Source organism: Muntiacus reevesi, chromosome 5 (assembly GCF_963930625.1).
Source record: "Muntiacus reevesi chromosome 5, mMunRee1.1, whole genome shotgun sequence".
Classification (NCBI taxonomy): Eukaryota; Metazoa; Chordata; class Mammalia; order Artiodactyla; family Cervidae; genus Muntiacus; species Muntiacus reevesi.
This window is the reverse complement of record NC_089253.1, coordinates 46,553,083-46,573,181: the sequence shown is the minus strand read 5'-3', so window position 1 is coordinate 46,573,181 and position 20,099 is coordinate 46,553,083. Positions and strand designations below refer to the sequence as shown.

At 45.1% G+C, this 20,099-nt stretch overlaps 1 protein-coding gene across 1 annotated transcript in view; it reads left to right on the top strand.

Annotated features, from left to right (window-relative positions):
• Positions 1 to 20,099, top strand: part of KCNQ1 (potassium voltage-gated channel subfamily Q member 1) — a 362,001-nt gene that overhangs the window by 155,452 nt on the left and 186,450 nt on the right. The gene's annotated exons all lie outside the window — the stretch shown is intronic.

The window sequence follows — 20,099 nt, the reverse complement described above, 5'->3', positions numbered from 1 at the left end:
CAAATCAGGTGGCCAAAGTATTGGAATCTCGGCTTCAGTATCAAGCCTTCCAATAAATATTCAGGGTTGACCACCTTTAGAATTGACTGATTTGATCTCCTTGCAGTCCAAAGGACTCTCAAGAGTCTTCTCCAGCACCACAATTTGAAAGCATCAATTCTTCAGCACTCAGCTTTCATTATGGTCCAATTCTCCCATCCATACATGACTACTGGAAAAACCATAGCTTTGACTAGATGGACCTTTGTTGGCAAAGTAATGTTTCTGCTTTTTAATATGCTGCCTAGGTAGGTCACAGCTTTTCTTCTAAGGAGCAAACATCTTTTAATTTCATGACTAAAATCACCATCCTCAGTGATTTTGAAGCCCAAGAAAATAAAATCTATCATTGCTTCAAATTTTTCCCCTTCTATTCCCTATGAAGTGGTGGGACCAGATGCCATGATTTTAGTTTTTTGAATGTTGAGTTTCAAGTCAGCATTTTCACTCTCCTCTTTCACCCTCAAGAGACCCTTTAGTTCCTCTTTGCTTTCTTCCATTAGAGTGGTATCATCTGCATATCTGAGGTTGTTGATATTCCTCCCCGCACTCTTGAGTTCAGCTTCTGACTCATCCAGTCTGGCATTTTGCAAGATGCACTCTGCATATGAGTTTAATAAGCAGGGAGACAGTATACAGCCTTATCATAATCCTTTTGTAATTTTGAACTAGTCCATTGTTCCATGTCTGGTTCTAATTGTTGCTTCCTGACTTGCATACAGGTTTCTCAGGAGGCAGGTAAGGTGGTCTGGTACTCCCATTTATTCAAGAATTTTCTACAGCTTGTTGTGATCCACATAGAGGCTTTAGTATAGTCAATAATGAAGAAGTAGATGTTTTTCTTGAACTCCCTTGGTTTCTCCATGACCCAACAAATGTGGCCAACTTGATCTCTAGTTGCTCTTCCTTTTCTAAACCCAACTTGTACATCTGGAAGTTCTTGGTTCATCTTCTGTTGAAGCCTAGCTTGAAGGATTTTGAGCATAATCTTCCTAACATGTGAAATGAGTGCAATTGTATGGTTGTTTGAACATTCTTTGGCATTGCCCTTCTTTGGGATTGGAATGAAGATTGACCAGTTCCAATCCTGTGGCCAGTGCTGAGTTTTTCAAATTTTCTGACATATTGAGTGCAGGACTTTAACAGCATCATCCTTTAGGATTTTAAATAACTAAGCTGGTATTCTGTCAGCTCCACTATCTTTGTTAATGGTAATGCTTCCTAAGGGATTCCTAGGTGTCTCAGTGGTAATGAATCTGCCTGTAATGCAGGATCAGTTCAGTTCAGTTGTTCAGTTGTGTCTGACTCTTTGTGACCCCCATGGACTGCAGCACGCCAGGCCTCCCTGTCCATCACCAATTCCTGGAGTTTACACAAACTCATGTCCACAGAGTCGGTGATGCCATCCAACCATCTCATCCTCTGTCATCCCCTTCTCCTCGCACTTCAGTTTTTCCAAGCATCAGGATCTTTTCAAATGAGTCATTTCTTTGCATAAGGTGGCCAAAGTACTGGGGTTTCGGCTCCAGCATCAGTCCTTCCAATGGATATTCAGGACTGATTTCCCTTAGGATGGACTGGTTGGATCTCCTTGCTGTCCAAGGGACTCTCAAGAGTCTTCTCCAACACCACAGTTCAAAAGCATCAGTTTTTTAGCACTCAGCTTTCCTAATAGTCCAACTCTCACATCCATTCATGACTACTGAGAAAACCATAGATTTGACTAGATGGACCTTTGTTGGCAAAGTAATGTTTCTGCTTTTTAATATGCTGTCTAGGTTGGTCCTAACTTTCCTTCCAAGGAGCAAGTGTCTTTTAATTTCATGGCTACAGTCACCATCTGCAGTGATTTTAGAGTCCCCAAAAATAAAGTCTGTCACCATTTCCACTGTTTCCCCATCTATTTGCCATGAAGTGATGGGACCAGATGCCGTGATCTTCGTTTCCTGAATGTTGAGCTTTAGGCCAACTTTCTCACTCTCCTCACTTTCATCAAGAGGCTCTTTAGTTCTTTTTCACTGTCTGCCATAAGTGTGGTGTCACCTGCATATCTGAGGTTATTGATATTGCTCCTGGCAATCTTGATTCCAGCTCGTGCTTCATCCAGCCCCATATGTCACATAATGTACTCTGCATATAAGTGAAATAAGCAGGGTGATAATATACAGCCTTGACATACTCCTTTCCCAATTTGGAACCAGTCTGTTGTTCCACATTCAGTTCTAACTGTTGCTTCTTGACCTGCATAGAGATTTCTCAGGAGACAGGTCAGGTGGTCTGGTATTCCCATCTCTTTCAGTATTTTCCAGTTTGCTGTGATCCACAGAGTCAGAGACTTTGGCGTAGTCAATAAAGCAGATGTTTTTCTCGAACTCTCTTGCTTTTTGATGATCCAACAGATGCTGGCAATTTGATCTCTGGTTCCTCTGCTTTTCCTAAATCCAGCTTGAACATCTGAAAGTTCACGATTCATGTCCTGTTGAAGCCTGGCTTGGAGAATTTTGAGCATTACTTTGCTAGCGTGTGAGATGAGTGCAATTGTGTGGTAGTTTGGGCATTCTTTGGCATTGACTTTCTTTGGGATTGGAATGGAAACTGACCTTTTCCAGTCCTGTGGCTACTGCTGAGTTTTCCACATTTGATGGCATATTGAGTGCATCACTTTCACAGCATCATCTTTTAGGATTTGAAATAGCTCAACTGGAATTCCATCACCTCCACTAACTTTGTTTGTAGTGATGCTTCCTAAGGCCCACTTGACTTTGCATTCCAGGATGTCTGACTCTAGGTGATTGATTGTACCACTGTGATTATCTGGGTCATGAAAATCTTTTTTGTACAGTTCTGTGTATTCTTGCCACCTCTTCTTATCTTCTGCTTCTCTTAGGTCCATACCATTCCAGTCCTTTATTGTGCCCATCTTTGCATGAAAAGTTCCCTTGGTGTCTCTAATCTTCTTGAACACATCTCTAGTCTTTCCCATTGTATTGTTTTCCTTTATTTCTTTGCACTGATCACTGAGGAAGGCTTTCTTATCTCTCCTTGCTATTCTTTGGAACTCTGTATTCAAATGAGTAGATCTTTTCTTTTCTCCTTTGCCTTTCGCTTCTCTTCTTTTCACAGCTATTTGTAAGGCCTCCTCAGACAACCATTTTGCCTTTTTGCATTTCTTTTTCTTGGGGATGATCTTGATCACTGCCTCCTGTACAATGTCATGAACCTCCATCCACAGTTCTTCAGGCATTCTATCAGATCTAATCCCTTGAATATATTTGTCATTTCCACTGTATAATCATAAGGATTTGACTTAGGTCATACCTGAATGGTCTAGTGGTTTTCCCTACTTTCTTCAATTTAAGTCTGAATTTGGCAATAAGGAGTTCGTGATCTGAGCCACAGTCAGCTCCCGGTCTTGTTCTTGCTGACTGTATAGAGCGTCTCCATCTTTGGCTGCAAAGAATACAATCAATCTGATTTTGGTGTTGACCATCTGGTGATGTGAATGTGTAGAGTCTCTTTTGTGTTGTTGGAAGAAGGTGTTTGCTACAACCAGTGTGTTCTCTTGGCAAAACACTATTAGCCTTTGTTCTGCTTCATTCTGTACTCCAAGGCCAAATTTGCCTGTTACTCCAGATATTTCTTGACTTCCTACTTTTGCATTCCAGTCCCCTATAATGAAAAGAACATCTTTTTAGGGTGTTAGTTCTAGAAAGTTTTGTAGGTCTTCATTGGGCTGTTCAACTTCAGCTTCTTCGGCATTACTGGTTGGGGCATGGACTTGGATTATTGTGATACTGAATGGTTTGCCTTGGAAACAAACAGAGATCATTCTGTCATTTTTGAGTTTGCATCCAAGTACTGCATTTCAGACTCTTTTTTTGACTATGAGGGCTACTCCATTTCTTCTAAGAGATTCTTGCCCACAGTAGTAGATATAATGATCATCTGAGTTAAATTCACCCATTCCAGTCCATTTTAGTTCACTGATTCCTAAAATGTTGACGTTCACTCTTGCCATCTCCTGTTTGACCACTTCCAATTTGCCGTGATGCATGGACCTAACATTCCAGGTGTCTGTGCAATATGGCTCTTTACAGCGTCGGACTTTACTTGCATCACCAGTCACATCCACAACTGGGTGTTTCTGTTGCTTTGGCTCCATCTCTTCATTCTTTCTGGAGTTATTTCTCCACTGATCTCCAGTAGCATACTGGGCACCTATCAACCTGGGGAGATCATCTTTCAATGTCCTTTCTTTTTGTCTTTTCATACTGTTCATGGGGTTCTCAAAGCAAGAATATTGAAGTGTTTTGCCATTCCCTTCTCCATTGGAGTACATTTGTCAGAACTCTCTACCATGGCCCATCTGTCTTGGGTGGCCCTACATGGCATGCCTCATAGTTTCACGGAGTTAGACAAGGCTGTGGTTCATGTGATCAGATTGGTTAGTTTTCTGTGATTGAGGTTTTCAGTCTGTCTGCCCTCTGATGGAGAAGGACAAGAGTCCTATGGAAGCTTCTGGATGGGAGAGACTCACTGGCAAGGAAACTGGGTCTTGTTCTGATGGGCAGGGCCATGCTCAGGAAATCTTTAATCCAACTTTCTGTTGAAGGGCGGGGCTGTGTTCCCTCCCTGTTATTAGATCTGAGGCTGGACTATGATGGAGGTGATGAAGATAATGTCAACCTCCTTCAGAAAGTCCCATGCAGGCAGTGATGCACTCAGTGCCCCAACCTGCAGCAGGCCACCGCTGACCCACGCTTCCACCAGAGACTCCTGGACAGTCACAGACAATGCAGGATATGCAGGTTCAATTCTTGGATCAGGAAGATGCCCTGGAGAAAGAAATGGCAACCGAGTCCAGTATTCTTACCTGAGAAATCCCATGGACATAGGAGCCTGGCAGGCTATACAGTCCATGCGGTTGCAAAAGAGTCAGACATGATTTCACGACTAAATGAAAACAACAATGATGCTTCCTAAGGCCCACTTGACTTCACAATCCAGGATGTCCGGCTCTAGGTGAGTGACTACACTATCATGGTTATCTGGGTCATTAAGACCTTTGTTTTATAATTTTTCTGTTCTTGCCACCTCTTCTTAATCTCTTCTGCTTCTGTTAGGTCATTACCGTTTCTGTCCTTTATCATGTCCATCCTTGCATGAAATGTTCACTCTATATCTCTAGTTTTTCTTGAAGAGACTAAAGATCTCCAAAGTCTTTCCCATTCTATTGTTTTTGTCTATTTCTTTGCATTGTTCATTTAAGAAGGGCTTCTTACCTCTCCTTGCTATTCTCTGGAACTCTGCATTCAGTTAGGTATATCTTTCTCTCACTCACTTGCCTTTTGCTTCTCTTCATTCCTCAGCTATTTGTAAAGCCTCCTCAGACAACCGATTTACCTTCTTGCATTTTTCTTTAGGTGTCTCCTATACAATTTATGAACCTCCATCCATAGTTCTTCATGCATTCTGTCCAGCAGATCTAATACCTCAAATCTATTCATCACCTCCACTATATAGTCATAAGGGATTTGATTTAGGTCATATCTCAGTGGTCTAGTGGTTTTCCCCACTTTCTTCCATTAAAGCCTGAATTTTTCAGTAAGGAGCTCATGATCTGAGCCACAGTCAGTTCCAGGTCGTGTGTTTGCTGATTGTTCAGAGCTGCTCCATATTTGTGCTTAGTTGCCCAGTTGTGTTTGACTCTTTTCCAACCCCAGGGACCATAACCTGCCAGGCTCTTCTATCCATGGCATTCTCCAGGCAAGAATACTGGAGTAGGTTGCCATTCCCTTCTCCAGGGAATCTTCCCAACCCAGGGATTGAACCCAGGTCTCCTGTATTGCCGGTGGACTCTTTACCATCTGAGCCACCAGGGAAGCTCAATATTTGGGGTATGGATGAACCTCTCCATCTTTGGCTGCAAATAATGTAATCAATCTGACTTCAATATTGACCATCTGGATTTGACAAAAGTCTGTCACCTTTTGCCTTGCTTTATTTTGTACTCCAGGGTCAAACTTGTCTGTTATTCTATCTTGACTTTCTACGTTTGTATTCCAATCACCTATGATGAGAAGGACATCTTTATTTGGTGCTCTAGAAGTTGTAAATCTTCATAGAACCATTCAACTTCAGCTTTTTCAGCATTAGTGGATGGAACATAGACTTGGATTACTGTGATGCTGAATGTTTTGCCTTGGAAATGAACCGAGATCATTCTGTCGTTTTTGAGAATGCACCCAAGTTCTGCATCTCAGATTCTATTGTTGACTGTGAGGGCTATTCTGTTTCTTCTAAGGGATTCTTGCCTTCAGTAGAAGATACAGTGGTCATCTGAATTAAATTCTCCCTTTCCCATCCATTTTAGTTCACTGACTCCTAAGATGTTCATGTTCATTCTTTCCATCTCACATCCTTGATTCATAGACCTAGCATTCCAGGTTTCTATGCAACATTGTTCTTTACACCATCAGACTTTGACTTTTGCCACCAGACATATCCACAACTGGGCATCATTTCTACTTTGGCTCAGCCTCTTCATTCCTTCTAAAGCTACTTGTCCATTCTTCTCCAGTGTCATATCTTTTTGCCTTTTCATATTGTCTATAGGGTTCTCCAGGCAGGAATAATAAAGTGGATTGCCATTTCTTTCTCCTGTGGACCACCTTTTGTCCTAACTCTTCACTATGACCTATCCGTCTTGGGTGGCGCTAAATGTCATGACTCCATAGCTTCATTGCATTACATAAGCCCCTTCACCATGACAAGGTTGTGATCCATGAATGAGAGTATTGGTATAACTCTTTTTATTTCTGTATGATCAGTTGTAATGTTCCCACTTTCATTATGTTTTTATTTGCATCTTCTCTAGTTTTTTCTTAGTCATTACAGCTAAGGGTTTGTCAACTTTGTTGGATCTTTTCGAAAGTAACCAACTTTTTGTTCAGTTGATTCTATTGTTTTTCTATTCATTTCTCCACTATCATATTTATTATTTCCTTTTTCTGCTAACTTGGGTTTAGTTTAGCTTTCTTTTTATAGTTCCTTGGGCTGTAAAGTTGTTGAAATTCTTTATGCAGGAATTCATAACTATATTTTTCTCTATGAGCGCTGCTTTCATTGCATACCATAGGCTTTGGTATGTCGTATTTTCATTTTTATCTTAAAATTCTTTAAACTTCCTTGGTAATGTCTTCTTTGGTCATTAGTTTTTAATGAGTGTGTTGTTTAATTTCCACATATTTGTTAAATTTCTAGTTTTCCTTCTATTATTGATTTTTAGGCTAATCCCAATTTGGTTACTTTGTATGATTTTAATTTTTAAAATTTTACTGAAACTACTTTGTGGTCTAACATGTAATCTATCCTGGAGAATATTCCATGCATACTTGAGAAGAATGTATTCTGCTGTTGTTGGGTGAAGTGTTCTATGTATGCTTGTCAGGTTTAATTCCTTTTTACAATTTCTGTATTCTTTTTATTCAAACATCATTCTCATGGGTTTTCTTTAGTTCTTTGTCTGTGATTTCCTTCAGTTCCTTGAACATCTTTAAGAAAGTTGATTTAAACTCTTTGTCTAGTTAACTTTAATGTCTGCACTTCATTAGGGTTGGCTTCCATTAGTTTTTACTTCTACCAATGAGCCATATTTTATTGTTTCTTCATATACTTCACAATTTTGTTTAAAACTGCCTATTTTGAACACTGTATATGGTAATTCTAAACAGCAGATTCTTTCCCCTTCTCAAGAGTTATTTTTCATTGTTGTGAACGGTAACTGTTTAGTGACTTCTTGGCTATTTTTTCAACATCTGTATTCTTTGCCATGTGTGGTCTCTAAGGTCACTGTTCTTCTTGTGTTCAGCTGGTGTTTTGACAGAGATTTCCTTGAGTGCTGGAGTCAGAAGAGGAAGAAGGAGGGAAAAAGTAAAAACAAAACAATTCTCCCAACCTTTGCAGTTTAGTTCTGTGCTGCGGTAAGCCTTCAAGATTTGGTCAGACTGTTTACAACGCTGCCTCAGCCTTCATTTCCTGCTTGAGGTGGGCACAGAGACCAGCCAGAAATGGAAGCTTAGTGTGTCCTCAGGACTTTTGTGAGCATGCATCCTGCCCCGGGTAGGCTCTTGGCTTTCTCAGTTCTTCAGTATTACATAGGTGTCTTAATGGCTTAATCACCCAAAGAAACTTTCCCCAGCTTTTCCTTCCAGGCTCCAAGTGCTCCAGTCACTGAACTAGAGGCTTGTGTGTGCCTTATCTGTAATCCTGTCCCCAAGTGGCTGTGATTTGTTTGACTCCCTCACAGTGTTTTCAAAGAATTTGAAACATTTTTCACTTGAGTTCTCTTGTGGAGGAAATAAAGGCAATCACTCTCTGTAAGCCTCCAGATAATACTGAACAGATACAATTGCTGGAGCATAAGATCAGCTCTGTTCCCTCTGGAACCAAGGGCTCAGGTCCCACACTTGGAAAGTGGACGGCCATCTTCAAGACTGCTAATGAGTGGGGGACCAGGGGTATTGCTGAGACAAGTAAAAATGCCACGGGGCCTTCATTTTTTTAATAGCCTGTTTCTTGGTTGGCTGTTCACCTGGGTGCTATAAACATTTGACTGCTTTCTAGAGTTCTGACAAAGTTGATTGTGACAGAGATTTCTGGGAAGGAAAGTCTGCTCAGAGGTACTTGTCTATTTTGGCTGAGGTCACTCACTTCCCTAATGTGTTCAGACTGGGCATTGTAAGCCTCATCTCCTGACTCTTCCGCCAGTCTTGCAGTGGTGGGCAGGTTGCTGCTGTGCTGTTGGACTTTGGTTCGTTTCTCAGTTCACAGGTAATGTGAAGGCCACACTGTTCTGCTTCCTACTGCTGCTAAAGGCGTGAGTTGTGTGTGGTTTTATTTGCACTCCTGCTTGGCCTCATGCTCTGGGGGAGGACAAGTAGGGAGATGTGAAACCAGATGGAAGAGGAGCAGCATACTGCTTTTCACTAAACTGACTGGAAACCTTTAAAAAGGACACCTTCTCCCCAGTGCCCGTCTCCATCAGCAGGCCTTGGCAACGTCCCAAATGTTGAGCACTCTTTGCCTTCACAGCTCCCTGGTCAAAGCTGCCTCCATTTCTCTCAGTCGTTGCCCTCCACTCTTCACCAGTCTGTTGGCACTTCGCCTCTCCTCCACACGGCACACTGCAGGCCGAGGGAGTTCTTTTAAAGCAGACCTTGCTGTTCTCCTGCTCAAAGCACACCAGCAGCTTCCTGTTGGTCTCGGGTGGGCTTCCGTGGGTCCTGAGTCCACCCTGGGAATTGCCTGCTGAGGGAGAGCTCCAGGTCGGGCAGCTGGAAAACTGCAGAGAACACTCCTCGGAGCTGCTCCTCCAGCTGCTCAATGAGCTGAGGGTGTTTATCTCTCACTGCTGAAAGCTACCCCTCGGGGGTTCATTGTGCGTCACTCCTGGCCTGGCCTGTGTGTGGCTCAGCAGGCCCCCGAGGTCAGAGATAGCGCTCAGAAAAGCATCTGGCAGGCCCACATTAGGGGCGTTTGTGCTGCTGGAACGTGAGTGCTGAGGGTACACGGTGAGGCCCCCGTGCTGCCTGTGTCCTTGAGAACAAGGATCACGTGTTCCTACCACTGTGTCCCTGATGCCTGCCATACGCCAGGGTCTCCGAGATTTGCTAAGCCGACCGACCCAGCTGGGGTCCTGTCTCCCACAGCCAGTTAATGCAAGCCTTGTGGCCCTCTGCCCTCTGCTGTGGGCTGTTTCCTCTGCAAACGCCGTCCTTGTTCTTCCACGTTTTTCTCTGATTATTGGAAATTTCCTCATATGCGACCAGTTTGACTCCTGGGCCCATGAAGAGGCTAGCAGCATTGGAATGGGGCCTGGGGGCCACACCAGATCGAGGTCACCGTGTCTTTTCATGAAGTGGTGTTTGTGCAAACTAGATGGGGCTTGTGTCAGAGCTGATAGTTCTCTGCAGGGCCCCTTGCCCTCCTTCTGCCTCTAGTACTCCTGCAACCAGCAGGGACCCGTGGGGGTGAGGGGGAGCCAGGCTGCACTGATTATTTTTGACATCAGTTGTTAACATAATTTTGACATTAAGCCTCCCCCCTACCAGCTCTGGGGTGGCTCTGTGTCCAGGCTCTGGCGTGGGGAAACGTGAGGAGCCTCTCGGCCCTGGATCTGGCCTGGCTGGGAGGCGGCCTGGGAAGGGACCTATGTTTCTCAAGCCCGCGCCCTCGGGGCCTGGGGGTGGGGCCCAAGCAGATGTCTGGATTTGGTAGCCAGGGCCTGGAGCCGGATGCTGAGAACGAGGCCTGCAACTCATTTCCCCATTAAACATTCTGAGAACATCTGCACCGGTTTCCAAGGCTTCTCCCTCACTAATTGCTTTGATTATTGTGTGAAGTTAAGAACTGGCACATTTCCGTGATGTTGTGATGAAGGTGAAAAGATCGCTCTTAATTAGATTAAAAACATTTTTTTCTTCCTCTGTAATTTTGCCTTGAAAATCAAGGCCATTTTTTTGTTTTCTTCATCCAAAGACCTCCAGAAACTTTCCTCCCCACCTCTCCAGAGGTTTCTTGGGAATGTCCTGTGAGCTCAACTCTTGGAGAAGACAGTGCTTAACCCAGATTCCATTGTATATTAACATTTCCCGGGGCTGCTCTTGCTGCTGGGAACCGTCCCCGGGAACTGTGTCTAAGGAGACGTGGACAGTGACTTCCCGGAGCACAGAGACCCCGGACGGTTGCCCGAGTTGTGTGGGTGGCTGTGTGGCTCCCCTTCCGTTTCCCGTGCTCTCTTGGGGTTGACCCTGTCCTGGCTCTGTTGCTGCATGTGCTCCTGACACCCCCGCTTTTTGGACCCCACCCTTGGTCCTGCAGAGCCATTCATTCTCTCAGATCTGTGTGCGCGGAGGCCTGTGCACCAGTGCAGAGGTGCGTGCTGGGGACCAGGGTCCACGGTGCCCTTAGCTCTGGGACTGGGGAAGGCCAGCATCCTCAGGGCTCCCCAGGGCTGGTCACGTTTGACCGTCCACATCACAGTCAGGCTCATGTCCAATTGAGGCTGTGTGCCTTTGACTGACGTGAGAGCCAGCACGTTCCACAGTTCGCTTTAAACAACTTTGCAGCAGCACCACAGCATAGAAAGCCAGCCTGTGGCTTCAGGGAGCCACCTTCTGAAGACCCTCTGGGCCATCACGGGGGGAGCTCCTTCCCACCTGCTTTTGTTTCTCTGCCCTGTAACCCCCAAACCACAGTGGGGGGCGTGTGAATCATCCAGCTCCTGTGTGACCCTGACTGCTCAGACCCACACCCTTGTGCTCCAGCCTCACCCCCAAGTTTGTCACACACGTTCGGGTGGAACCCCAACTCCATCTAGCTGAAACACAGAGAGGACATGTTTTGGCTCGCACAACTGGACCCAGCTGTTCCAGGCACAGCTGGACCCGGGGCTGGGATAATCTCGTCTGCTTGCCCTCACTCTCCCCCTTTTCTGGGCTCTCCCCTCGGCCTCCCTGTTCCTCCTTCTGCACCCCTCCCCGCCCCATTGCCCCTGGGATGGCTGTGTCCTCAGGAAGCCACTTTCTGAAGGGGGCAGGATGGCTACCAGCACAGTAAGCCCAGCCCAAAGAGGTCACTCCTTTCCCCATCACATTTGCCAGAGTCTGGGGCCAGACTCTCAACAGCCCCAAATGGGGTATAAGCCATCTTTGGACCTGCTTCTGTGCCTCCTAAGGCCAGGGCCTGGGCCACAGGCCCTCTCTGGGGATGACCAGTAGGTACCTGTATCCTGTGGCCTCAGGAGCAGGGAAGGAGCAGCCCCCTCCCCGCCCAAGGAAGATTTGAGAAGCTGTTCCCAGAAGCCAGGCCGAGCTGCTGGACAGGCACAAACAACAGGTGTCCACTGAAGCAAGGTATTTTCCTAAGCGGAACTGGGTGCCAGCTGTGACATACATTTCCACTCTCTGCCCTGCTCCTGGCAACTGTTGTGGGAATGGCTTTACTTTCTGTCCGTGTCCCTTACTTCTTGCCTCTGAGTGGAGACACAGGTGGTGACGCGGCAGGGCTGGCTTGCAGTCTCTGAGCTGGGCATGGGCAGCTGGCACAGACCTGGGGCCGCAGCTCAGCAATGTCACGCAGGGTCTGGCTGCAGCTGTCCGGATGCCCTGGGGAGGGGGTTCTCGTTCATAGTGCAGGATCTGCAGGGCTTTGGCAAATCTGCCAAGAGGGGTGGATTTCTTGGGGCGGGGGGGGAAGGTTGAGGCGGGCAGGTGGGAAGGGGCTTTGACTTGGGAAGGACAGGGGCAGCTTCTGTTTGTCCCTGTGGGGAGAGCTGGCTCGGGGAACATGCCTGTGCCAGGCCCTGGAAGGATATGGGGGGAGGTGGAAGGCAACATACCGTGCCAAGGAACTGGCAGAACTGTGGTCCCGGCACGCATAAGCCCCGTGCCCATCCAGAAGAGGTGGTGGTCTTGAGAGCCTTGGAAGGCCCTGTGAAGGGTTCGGCAGGATTTTAATCAGTCACCACAGGGAGAACCAGGTGAAGGTCCAGACACCAGAGAGACTCTTCTGAGGACAGGGGGCAGTGGGGAGGGGCTGGGGCCTCACGGCAGGTCTGAGTTGGTGCTGAAGTCCCGGCCTGGTCTGTGTGGTCCAGGGCATCATTTTTAGCCTTTTAAACTGGTTTGCTCATCAAGAAACGGGAATCAAAGCTGCAATCCTGCAGAGCTGCTGTGACAAAGAAATGAGGAGAAGACAGAGATGGGAATTCCCTTCCTGCATTGGGTGGGAGCCAAGTGTGTTCCAGTGTTGGGGATCAGCTGGACTTCCTGTGAGAGTGAGGGACTGGACCAGGAGAGGCTGGGTGGAAAGCCAAAGGAAGTGAGACCAGGTGTTCCCAGGAACAGAAGGTTCGGGAGATACCTGTGGTAGGAGAGAGCTCTGTTCGGGCACGTGGGCAGTTCCAGGTCAGGTGGAAGGATGAAGGGTGCTCTCACATACTCCGATGGAACTCCAGGACAGATGTGCAGGGCTGTGGGATGGCACAAAGCACAAACAGGGGTGACTTCCATAAAATATTGTTTCCTGGCTTGAGAAAGTATCATCCAGGACAGAAAACGTGAACACCGTAAGGGAAGAAATGAAAATAATCCAGTCTCTTCTCCCTAAAGACAAACAGTATTTTGATCAATTTCCTTCCAGTCTTTTTTCTGCACCCATATTTTTTTAAAGAAAATTCAAGTCACCCTACAACGTGGGCCCACTGGCTAGGAGAGATGCTGTGTTGTTTGGTCCCTGTCCTCTGGAGAGAGGGTGAGATTTGGCAGCCGGTATCACCAGCTGTGGTAGTCGCCACGCCAGAGGCTGCATTCGCCATCCCAGACCTCCCATTTTCCTAGAAAACAAAATTGTTTTGTTCTGCTTTGAAAACTTAGGCCCAGATTCTGGCCTTGACAAGGCAAAGGCAGCCAAAGAATTAAAAGCACTGAACACTGGGACTGTCTCATCGAAGTGTGACTTCACCATCGCCAGGATGCAGGGCTATTTTCCCCAAGGTCTGGCACTCTGGAGGGCTCACCTAGCAAAGCTCTGATGCCCTCTTAGGGGCCCGGGTGTCCACACAGGTTGCTGAGTCCACCAAGGGCTCAGCGTGGTCAGCAGTTGCAAGGTCAGGGCCGCTGGTCTCACATCTTTGCAAAACACCAACCACAGTCTCCCTGAAGTTGGGGGTGACAAGCCAGATTTCGTGGGACACAGCACTTACCCCAAACCTTGGCCCGAAGGGGCAGTAAGCCACTGTGTCTGCCAAGGATACAAGTCCACGTCCCAACCCCACCACACTCCGTGTACCTTCCTGCAGGAGCCTGACCAGGTGGGAAATGGGGAGGGGTCTGTGGCCCTGACTGCTGCCTGTCTGTGATAGGGGAGGCAGACCCCACAACATCTGATGTAGGAATGGGCAAAAAAGTGCCATCCCGTCGACTGGGAAAAACCAAAACGTGGAGCTCCTTCCTTTGCCCCTTGCTGTGGGGGCCTCACATGCTGTTCTCAGGAGAAAACCAAACATCGCACATTCTTCTCTGGCAGGTGCAGGCCCTGACTGCTCAGACGAGCCAACTGACGTGCACAGTTTAATTTCCTGAAACACCAGGGATGGGCCTTTGTCAGGGGTCGGGTGGCTCACCCTTGGCCCTGGGGCTTTGGAGATGGCACTTGTCATCTTGGGTGTTGGAAAGCAGCCCCACTTTCCAGCCACTGCTCTGCTGTTCCTTCCTTCTGTATACAAGTGATGCAGACACAAAAATATGTATTTGTGCTCATTTTTCCTTTCCTTTTTTTTTTTTTTTTTTTTTTTGAGAGAACATTTGAATCCTGGATGAAGTTCTAGCTCTGTCACTTGACAACTGAATAATATAACCCAGGGTACTTGAATCTCAGCCCCAAATCTCTAAAATGGGGGCCGTAAATATCCCTGCCAGGTCCCAGACCTGGGAGTCTTTGCATGTGCACACATTCTTCAAGACTCACCCGTCACTTTCCTGTGCTCTCAGAGAATGTCACGGGCAAAGAGCCCTTCACTCGGAGCCCTTCTCCAGGGTGTGACTAAGTAATGTCTGTGCGGTTTCCTGCTGGAAGTCTGCCCTCGCCCCCATGGGCTGTGAGCTCCCTGAGTTTATTTACATCTCTCTGATTGCAAGTCAGGCACAACACCTTTCCACATGTTCATCAGCCATTTGGATTCCTCTTTTGTGATGTGCTTGTCTCTTGCCCTATTTTTCATTAAGCCACTAACATTTTTCTTATCAATGTGTAGAAATTATTTGTATTTTATGGATACTCTTCTGTGGTTGGCTTTTTACTCTTAAATATGTTGTCTGATGATTGTTGTTTAGTTCCCAAGTTGTGTCCGACTCTGCGATCCAATGGACTGTAGCCCTCCAGGTTCCTCTGTCCATAGCATTTTTCAAGCAATACTACTACAAGTGGGTTGCCATTTTCTCCTCCAGGGGATCTTCCTGACCCAGGGATCAAACCCATGTCTTCTATATCTCTTGCATTGCAAGCGGATTCTTTACCTGCTGAGCCACAACGTCTCAATTTTAATGTCGTTGAATTAATCAGTCTTTTCCTTTATGGTTGGTTATTGCTGAAGTCTTAGAAAATTCTTCTAATCCCTGAGGTCATGAAGATATTCTTCTAGATTCAGCCAGAAAGTCTTTACAGTTTTCTCTTCATCAGTTTGTAACTGCCAGGAATGCCATTAATGAACTGTTGATGTATGGTGTGAGGTAAGGGTCCAGTTCAACATTTCCTTCGTGTGAATAGACAGGTATCCCTGAACATCCTCGTCCCACCTTCTGCAGGTCACTTCTGATACACAGTAAGCATTCATATATGTGGGGGGCTGTTTCTAGACAGTCCACCCCGTCCCCTTAGGCTGTCTGTCTCTCTCTGCACCAGCACCACACCACCTCAATGACTACTGCTGGTAACAGGCACTGATGTCTACTAGAGCAAGCTCTCCTACCTCGTTGTTGTTCAAGAATTTTGTTGATTCCTGGCCTTTTATACTTGCAGAGTAATTTTAGAATCAGCTTGCCAGGGTTCCAACACAGAAACCATGGGATTTTTATTAAGATTTGGGGAGAATCTTTTTCCTATTGGGTTTTCTAATCAATGGAACAGAAGCATATTTCTCCTTTATTTATGCCTTCTTGAATGCCTCGTGTTAAGGCTTTGTAATTTCTCCATAGAGTTCTTGTATATCCTTAATTAGATACTAAAGATTTTTTGTACCACCGTATACAGGGTTTTTCCCCTCATTTTTAAATAATATTTTTATTTACAGAGAGGTAAAATAGTGCAGAGTCTCCATATACCTCTCACCAGCTTCTCCTAATGTTAGCATCTTATATAACCATGGTACAAATTATCAAAACTAAGACGTTAACATTGCAACAACACTAGTAGTTAAGCTACAGTTTCATTCATTTATCTGGATTTTACTCGTTTAACTGCTAACATCCTTTTTCTGTTCTAAGATCTATCATTACATTTCGTCAGTTCTCCTTAATTTTCTCTGGCCCATGACAACTAATCTTAGTCCCTCCTTGTTTTTCATGTATCTCCTTGACACTTTTTAGGGATACTAGTCAGGTGTCGTGACCCCCCAGTTTGGGATTGTCACTGCTCTCTCGGGATTAGACTAGGGTTTGGGGGAACAATGCCACGAAGTGAGGTGTCTTCTCCTCATGCCATGTCACAGTCCATGACATCCATGTGGTTTATCACTGGTACTGTTGACCTTGACCCACGTGGTTACGGTGGTGTCACCAGGCCGTATTTAGCATTTTTCCCTTTCCACAGTCGAGTCATGAGGAGGCAGTCTCCATTCCAGCCCACACCCAGGGGTGGGGAGCTACACTCTATCCTGCCAGAATGAATGGCAAAGCTCTGGTGAACATATGTTAACACCACCACAGAAATCAACTAAGAGTAGAGGGGAGATCCTCTGAAGTCTTTCCTTAAAGTTTCACCTACTGATTTTAGCACTCGTCCCTGGATCTTGCCTATAGCAAGTAACACTGAGGTGTTCTAGCGGTGATTTTTCCCCTCAGCCTTTCTACATTTATTATTTGAAATTCTTCTGTAAAGGAGATGTATCTCTCTCTTTCAATTACTTGTTAATTTGTATCAGTATGGACTCGGGAATATTTATATTTTCAGCTGTAATCTAATAGTTATATTATTAATATAATTTTGTGGCTCAAATTATTGTAGCTTTGGACACTGGATTGAGAGCTCTTTTAGGTTAGTTCCTGTGTCCATTTGACAGGCCCTCATCCTTCTCATTTACTCATTTTTGAGCATTTCTTTCCTTTCGAGCGCTAGACAGTCCTTTAGACTCCTCTTACATTTCCCCTGCCCCAGGCCTAGAATCTCCCTTCTGTCAGAGAGTCCGGTTCCTTTTCCTGGAGAATGCGCAGGATTTAGAAGCCAGGATCTGGGCACTGGCTGTGCTCACTGCTCCAGGGTTGTCACTGTTTCTGGGGTCTCTCAATGGACAGAGCTAGGAAGTATGCATATATGAAAATAACCCCAGTGTGCACACATACCTATATTTATTTGTGTCTGTTATCAAGCATGACTTCATCCTGGTATTTTCTCATTACAGGTTCACTCACCACCCCCAACCCTGTTACTTTCCTTGCTCCCGCTATCTATAAATCTACTTATTCAAGGGCACCTGTAGAGCCCCTTGAGGAACAAACTTACCACCTAGCATACTGTGTTTGTGCGTTCACTTTAACCATGTCCAATGAAAGACTGTTTCCCAAGGATTCACAGGTCAGCTCCTTCTTCCACTCTCCTTACAGTGCTGTGTTATATATTTGTAATATAGAATTCACTTGGCACAGTCTGCTTTCCATCCTGGATCCTCGAACAGGCTTATTTTGGTGGCGGGGGGCAGGGGGTGGGGTAGGCGGTGTGGTGTGTATAGTGAAATTTACTCTTGGCGATGTATAAGTTCTGTGGGCTTTGACAAATGCTTGCAGTTGTGTATCCAACACCACATCATCATACAGAGAAGTTATCCCTGTATCCCTGTAAGTACTCCCCCTCCCCTAAGTACCAGCAGTCATTGATCTGTTTTATGTCCCTGTAGTCTTGCCTTTTCCAGAATGTCATATAAATGATATCATATAATATGTGGCCTTTTGCATCTGGCTTCTTTCACTACTTAGCAAAATACATTTGCGATCCATTTATGTTGTTACATGAATCATTAGTTCACTTCTTTTGATTGCTGGGTGGTATTCCATTGTATGGACGTACCACAATTTGTTTACCATTTCACCTACTGAAGTGCATCCTAATTGTTTCCAGGTTTTGGCAATTTTAAGTGAAACTGTTATACACATTTATGTACAAGTTTTTGTGAATATAAATTTTCAATTCACTTGAATAACTGGGACAGAGACCAATGGGTCACAAGATAAACATATGTTTAACGTTAAAAGAAACTGCTAAACCCTTTTCCAACATGGCTGCACCATTCTGCATTCCCACCAGCAACATGAATAGTTCTAGTTGCTCTGCGTCTTCACGAGTATACCATATTGTCAGGCTTTAATTTCTTAATGTAAAGTGAAAAGTAAGGCTCTAACTTTATTCTTTTCTGAATATCCAAAATTGCTACCATTTTAAACTTTTAGTCATTCCAATAAGGGTATAATGGTAGCTTGTTGTGGACTTAATTTGCATTCCCCTAACAATTACTAATATTGATTGAATTGAGCATCTCCCCATGAGCTTATTAGTAATCCATTTTTAAAATTGGGTTGTTAGTTTTCTTGTCAAGTTCCAAGAGTTCTTTATATATTCTGGAAAAAAGTCCTTGACCAGAGACGTGACATGCAAACATTTTTTCCAAGTCTATGACTTGTCTTTACATTCTCTTAGCAGTGTCTCTTACAGAACAAATGCTTTTAATTTTGATAAAGTCCAGTTTTTCCTTTTTCTCCTGCTCACAGACTGAGTTTTTGGTATCATACTTCGACACTCATTGCAGAATCCAAGGTCCAGAGGTTTTCTCCTATGTATCCTTGAAGAAATTTTAGTTTGCATTTTACTTTAGTTTTTTCAGTAAGACTGAATACAGTACCTTTCACATTTTCAGTTTCTGACTGTTGATGACCTCCTACAATGTGAGGCGTAAGTGCTAAATGTATTAAAATCTACACACACACTTACACATTTAGGAGATAGTTGTACTACTTTGATAAAGAAAGGGAAAGTCACTAAGTCATGTCCAGCTCTTTACGCCCCGTGGACTGCAGCACGCCAGGCTTCCTTGTCCTTCACCATCTCCTGGAGTTTGCTCAAACTCAGGTCCATTGAGTTGGTGATGTCATCCAACCATCTCATCCTCTATCATCCCCTTTTTTCCCTGCCCTCAATCTTTCCCAGCATCAGGGTCTTTTCCAATGAGTTGGCTCTTTGCATCAGGTGGCCAAAGTATTGGAAGCCTCAGTTCTTCCAATGAATATTCAGGGTTGATTTCCTTTAAGATTGACTGGTTTGATCTCCTTGCTATCCAGGGTATTCTCGAGTCTTCTCCAGCACCACAGTTCGAAAGCATCAATTCTTCAGCTCTTGTCCTTCTTTATGGTCCAAGTCTCACATCTGTACATGACTCCTGGAAAAACCATAGCTTTGACTATACAGATCTCTGTCAGCAAAGTCATGTCTCTGTTTTTTAATGTGCTATAGGTATAGCTCCAAAATCATAATAAATTTCCTATGACAAAGCCATAATTAAGGTTAAAACATTGAAGGTAGACTGGGGAAGGTATCTGTACCCCAAATGACAAAGGGTTAATTATCTCTATCTAACATATAAAAATTTTCCTACAAACTGATGAACAAAAACGAGTAAAGGCTATGAACAGATGATTCCACAAGAGGAGAAGCAAACAGCCTCAGAGCCACAAAAGGCATTCAGAGAAGAAGGAAAAACAGCACGCCAGTCTTCATCTGTATTTGGCGGGCCCCAAAAAAGCTGCCAAAGGCTGATGCCGGCATGGATGTGGGGAAGCTGGCATGTTCATGCACTACTGGTAGAGCCTGATACAACTTCTGGGGAAAACAATCCAGCAACATCTATTAAAGTTACCAGGGAAGCACCCTCTCACCTGCCTTAAAGTGTCAGGTTTTCATAAAGATGGATGGTGCATCACTGTCTTAAAGTAGAGGCTTAAAGCTAAGGGAACCAGATGTCCATCAAACATGGACTGACTGAGTTAACTGTGGCAGATCTAAGCTACAGACTGTCACGCAGCTACCAAAGTAAGACGTAGGTCCACATCTGCATACCTGTAGAAACAGGAGGTGGGCATGCTGCAGTGACAGGAACAAAATGACAGGAACGTCACGTGTGTGTAAATGCAAGTCCCACCAGGGGTCAGCCGCTCTGACCAGCAGAGAAGGGTGAGCTCGGAATCTAGTTGGTGGTTAAGACTAATGACCTCGGCGGGGAGGAAGGGCTTTGTGAATCT